We start from the raw sequence: 6,143 nt of genomic DNA, 5'->3' as shown, positions 1-6,143 counted from the left end.
CTTAATACTCTACAAATTCCCCACACAAACCAGTCCCACCAGGTGCCATAGTAAAACTTTTTGTTTACTGTATGTTCCAAGGCCCATGCCGTTTGTTGAGCTGAATTAATGGCAATCTTAGCACGTTGTGTGAGACCTTGGATTAAAATGGTGTCCTTTTGTATTGTCTGTATCATATCTTGTAAAAGTTTAGAGTTGGCCTCTGTGAGGGTGTCTTCCCACCATGGACTGATAACTTGGTGGTTAGCGAATGGGGGAACATGTAGTTCTCCCATTGTGAGGGAGTCCAGTATTTCAATACAGAAGGAGCAGTTAGTTGCAGGGCACTGTAGATGTCCATAAAGAAAGCTTGTTTGGCTGCTGATTATACACCACTGTGTTCCACCAACTTGCCACATGCCTTCACCCTTGGCTAGTGGTATCTAGTCCCATGTCACCGTTTCATTGAGATGGAATGGTCTCATTGTAGAACAGGTACATAGCACCCATGAGGGACTCTCATGACAGCAGTCGGAGGTCAACATGTAGGTGATGTTGGGGGTCTGTCTGATGTATCCCTTTCTACCCAATCGCAATATGTGATCACCTATTACTCTGCCCATGGACTGGAATCGGGAGACCGCAAAAGTCATACTTGGGAGATATTGTGGCCAGATTAGGTCAAAGGTGATAGTCCCAGGTAAAGAAGGTTTGTTTAGCACCAACCTGGCAGTTATTAATTCATCGTAATGGGGTGATTGAGCTTCAGGAGAGTTGAACCATTCTGAGACTATAGCTCACTCATCTTGTAAAGCATGATAGGGAACTTGGCCAAGCTTAAGTTCCATCAGATCCTGATTAACACTAGAGACTAAATCTCGAGCATAATCTAAGCAGGCCTGATGGTGATTGATATACCTGGAATGCTGATAGACTATGGTGGCTAAACTAAGCACTAGTTTGGACTGGAGTGTAAGGGCGGCTAATGTAGAGTCACCACCATTTCCTAATTCCTGGATGCTCTGTGCGGCGGCTTTGGCAATCCGTTCAGAATAACCCTTTTCACTCCACAGAACAAAAGATTTGATAGAATTTGCAGTATCAAAACCACCTAGAACGGTATCCAGGAGGTCTCTTTTCTTATGTCTTGGTGTCTGTCTGCAAGCCCTGTCCAAGCTCATCTGTAGCTGAGACTTGACCCAGTCTCTAGCGTAGGACACGTTACCACATTCAATATTTAAAACAGACAAAATAGTAGATACATTATATATAATCCTCTGTGTTACCAAGTGGGAGTTTTGAATCATACGCTTCCTTGTGGGTTCTATAATAATCCCATGGTCGGGTGATGGGACTTGCGAGGGGCACTCGGAAAGTTTATGGGGGCCACAAGTAGACAGGGTAATACACCCATCAACATTGGATGGAATGTCTTTGTAATACTGTCCGTCAGTGGAGCTCCTACGGCTCTGGCAGTATATTCCATCATGGTTGCGTTTCCACATCCAGATCCAGGAATCGCAGTTGGCACATTGGTCTATTAGGGAAGAATCTGTACCCCAGCAGGACCTGGTGTGCGCTGTATTTAGAGGAATATGCACTAGGACACCAGGGAAGGTATATTTTGGGAGTGGTCCCCTGAGTCTTTTTGGGGTTTTGGGTTTCACGTCTGTGACCAACTGATAGGAGGGACAACAGTGAGGCCGTTCCTCACCCTTTACCCATTTTCCAAGTCCCAGGCCTCCTCCACCCCGAAGGTCAGGAGTTTCGAGAATGCTCCCACTATGTTTCTCCCAGTCCCATACTAACTCTGAACAGTATGAGACATTTTTACATACAGATACAGGGGTCAGTCTGTTAGACTCCATGATCCAGGGGCATGACTTCTTGTCTGTGGGCAGCCACATTCCTTTAGAGTGATTGTTGTATGGAGTCAGTGTTACCCATCCCCAGCGTTCCTGAGGTCCCTCTCTCTTTGTAATTGAATGTATTTTCCTTCTTTGAGGCATTGTGTTTTTGAAATCCTAGTGACCCTGGGATACCACACATGAATTCCTTGGGTTGCCTGGAACATCAGGGCCAGAAGCGGGACAGGTAGTTTCATCCTAGAGCTGAGGGTTTTTCCAGGACACCTGAAATGAAATAATTTAGACACCGGCTATCCGCCCTCCTGTTGGAAGAAACAGAACATGGTTTATAAGGTTTGATCTGTGTCCAATGTTTCCACCTACTACTTCCTGGGAGATTTAAACATACACATGTATCACTGGTAAACAGTACCGTGTGTGGGCCGGTCCATTGTGGTTCGAAACCAGTCCTTTGATGTAGGATTTTTACTAAGACTTTATCCCCAATTTCTGGAACACTAAGAGCAGAGCCTGACTCTGCAACTCTCTGATTTTCCAGTTTTTGCTGTTCTTGTGCTATGTCTTTCAGACTTTTCAGCTGTTGTCAGAGCCTAACCAGATATTGGTGAAACCTGTCTCGGAAGGGGCCAGTTTTTCCTTGGGCTTTTAGAACGCCTTCTGGAAGCCTCATGGCCCTACCTGTCATTAATTCAAATGGGGTGAGCTTAGTTATGCGGTTCGGGGTAGCTCTGAGCCGCATCAGGATGGCAGGCGGGGTGTCAACCCAACCCAGTTTCAGCAATGGCTTTAGCTAATGCTGTTTTTAGTGTTCTGTTCATACAATCCACCATCCCTGAACTCTGCGGATGGTATGGGACATGAAAACGCTGTTTGACCCCAAGCAACTGACAGGCTTGCTTCATCACTTTACAAGTGGGTGCTCTGATCTAAATCCATTTGAAGGGGGACACCCCAGTGTGGAATTAGTTCCTCTGCTAGAATTCTGACCTTGTGAAATGATCTAGAATTACCAGACAATATGTTTTCCCTTTATCCTTGGGTAGAGGACCCGTAAAATCTCTGAATATTTTCCCATGGTCCATGAGGATGTGGTTGGTGTGCTAATTTGATTTTAATAGGTTTCCCAGGGTTATGCTAAGCACACATTGGACAAGCTTGGCAAAATTTTGCCACATCCCACCCCATCCCTGGCCACCACCGCTCCTGTTTGATCCTGTTAATCAATGCTTCTCTCCCCTGATGGCCAGGTCCATGATAAATATCTAAGAGTCCCCATCTGATGCTTTTGGGAGCCACGACCCCATTGCTGACCTTGTTTCGCCAGATTGCCTGAGAATCCTGGATAGCTCCTTTAGCTTTACACTCCTGTTGTTCTTCATTCCCTACTTGTTGTTGGATGTCTCTTATGTTGATTTCCTCAGCCTCTATGACAAGTACTAATATACATTTTTTTATTCTTACACGAAATACTGCTATTTACACTTTTCAGTTTAGAAAACTGCTATCACTGTACTTGATGTACTGTACTGTACTGTACTTGCCCAGGTGAGGCAGCTGTTTTAGCAGCTTCATCAGCGTGTGTGTTCCTTTGCTGTATCCAACTGTCTGACTTTTGGTGAGCCTTTACTTTGATAACAGCTACCTCAGAAGGGAGCACATTCAATTCACATCATGGAAATTCTCTGGAAATATAGAATACTAAGATTTTATATTAAGGATTTTGATATTTTGTTGTACTATGTAAGAGGAAATTTGAAAAAAGAACATTTATTTATACAGTAATGAATTTATTAGTAATCTTAGGCAAATTTCATATTCATAAGTCAAATGTTTTATTAATACCTCCCTCTTTTAGTACTTTTGAGGTGGGGTTTAAATTGTATTTAAATTCCATAAAGAACGTGAAAAATGCCAAAGCAAGGAAAAACATTTGATATATGTAAAAATATAACTTGGTTACATAAATATTTACCTCATTAACGCTGGCAGTTAATTGTTTTTTGTTCTTTTTATGTTTTCTTTCTTTTATCTGTATTTTCTCCTCTACTTGTATTTGTTTAGGAGCTGCGAGGGCACATGCCCAGAGAACCCCAATCTGTTACAATACACTTAATTTAAAAAAAAAAAAATTTTGCTCCATTCCGTACCGAAACCCACGGTCGATACAATATTTAAAGTTCGAATACTGTTTTATGTTCTGTTGTGATTGTTAACGGTAAAGCTTAGACCTACTTGTTTTTAAATTTGATTATAGGTCCTGTATTTGTTGAGTGACACATGCCAAGCTTAGCAGTTAATTTTTCCATTGAGTTCCAATACACCCAATAACTATAAATAACAACAGTTTTTTTCTCATGAAACACTGTGATTCTTAACAATGGCAGCGCGCCAAAAAATACTGCTTTAAATCAAAGACGTCGTGCAGGACGCATACACTGTCCACACAGTTAAACTTGGTTTTCTTTTACGGCATATCAGTCATTTATTTTCTTTTCTCTTAGAAACAATAAGGATCCCATTTTGTGCCTATCTATACGCTTTTGCTTAAATGGTTGTTAAATTATGATGTCTTGTTTGCTTTATATTCCTTTTCACAACTTTATTTCATCCCACTGAAGGACCAAAACCGACACCATATAATGAAAGTATTGTCAATCGATTGTTTTTCAATCGACTTGTAATGCTTTTTGCTAAGCGACTTCAGGGGAGGGGTTAACAAAGAAGTACTTTATACTCGCTTGTTAAATGACCGATTAAGAGGGGTTTTGGGAAATGCACAAAAAAGTAGCTCGTACGTTACGTACGTACATCGTTAGTACATAGTTGCTCGTTAGTCTCTAAGATTAATTGTTTTCGGGAAACTCACCCCAGACCGTTAACACCCCAGGATTATACTTATACTTATTATTATTATTATTATTATTATTATTATTAGCTTTTCCTTAACTTGCCCGCCCAGACTCAGAGGGAATCTTGCTGGCACAATACCATCGTTCAGCTCACCTTGTTCCGTTTAGGGACTTTGCCTCGCCCCAGGGGAAAGCGCCCTGGTTTAGAGACCCACCTCAAGCTTCGAAGAACTACGTCTTGTCTTGGTCTCAAAACCAAGCACAGAGGAATCGTGTCTTGTCTCGGTTTAGGGATTTTTAAATTTATTTATTTTTCTGAATCTCACACAGACATATCTTTGCTCGTTTCCCTTTAAATGATTATTTTATTCTCCCTGTAATCTGGTCCTTCCCTTACGGCTACCTAATTGGGTGGTAAGAATAGAAAATATACTCACCCTGTGTGCTGTCTGGGAATCACCGGAGACTTTGGAGATCCTGTTCGACTACACCAAATTGTTGTGGGAAATCCTTCATCAAAGGAGCAGGACACAGTCTTGCATGGATTCAGTTATTTTGTTGAGCTCAGTAATGACATCAACACGCGTTGGGTCTGCCCCGCAGGACAGACAAAACTGCAAGGGTTTCCCAGCTCTTATATACAGTATGATCTCAGGAAGAAGTTTTGTTTCACCGCTACATGGGTATTCGTCTTGCCCTTTTGATATGTAGCATGAGTTGACCAGTTGGTCCTGCCCCAAGTCCTGTCCTTTGATGTGTAGCTGTAATTGTTGGAGCTGCTTAAGATATGTTAAGACAGCCAACACATTACACAATGTGCTTGAATTAATACTGTAGTGTTGAATACAGATAAATTATATATATACATTTTCCATCAATAATATATATATAAGTGTTTTATGTTCTACTTCACAGTAGTTATATGTATTGCACTCTGTTTTATTAACAGACACTCCTGTCATCCTGATTAAACAATGTGCTTATCGTGCAAATCCTGCTAAACTAGAAATTAGACACAAGAAGAGTATTATTGGACAATGTTGCATGGCTCTTGTGGAATTTCTCTGTAAACTGAAGAGTTATAGAGGAGACACATTGTGCATCGCCTCTTTTTATGTTTGTAAGAACATTCCAATGTTAATGCGACACAGAAGGTATTATTGATAACCTTTTAGATCTGAAGCTGTTAACTCTACTTCACACCTGCATGTCAAGATCACGGTTTCAAAATAAAAAAACATCAAACCTTAGATTGGATGAGAACGTCATGATTATTTTGCAAGGATGTGAAATGTGACAAATTGTTACAGTAACCATCAGGAGGAAAAAAAAAGTTTATTTTGTATTTATTTGTGGCTGCTGCAGTGGCTTGCAATGGCTGGATAGTTAACACTTCAAAATTGCTTTATCAGTCTCTCCGTGGGGGGAAGCTCTAGATGACAACTGA

The sequence above is a fragment of the Atractosteus spatula genome, chromosome 3 (assembly GCF_055471065.1).
Source record: "Atractosteus spatula isolate fAtrSpa1 chromosome 3, fAtrSpa1.hap1, whole genome shotgun sequence".
In the NCBI taxonomy this organism is placed as follows: domain Eukaryota; kingdom Metazoa; phylum Chordata; class Actinopteri; order Semionotiformes; family Lepisosteidae; genus Atractosteus; species Atractosteus spatula.
This window is presented reverse-complemented; position numbering follows the sequence as displayed.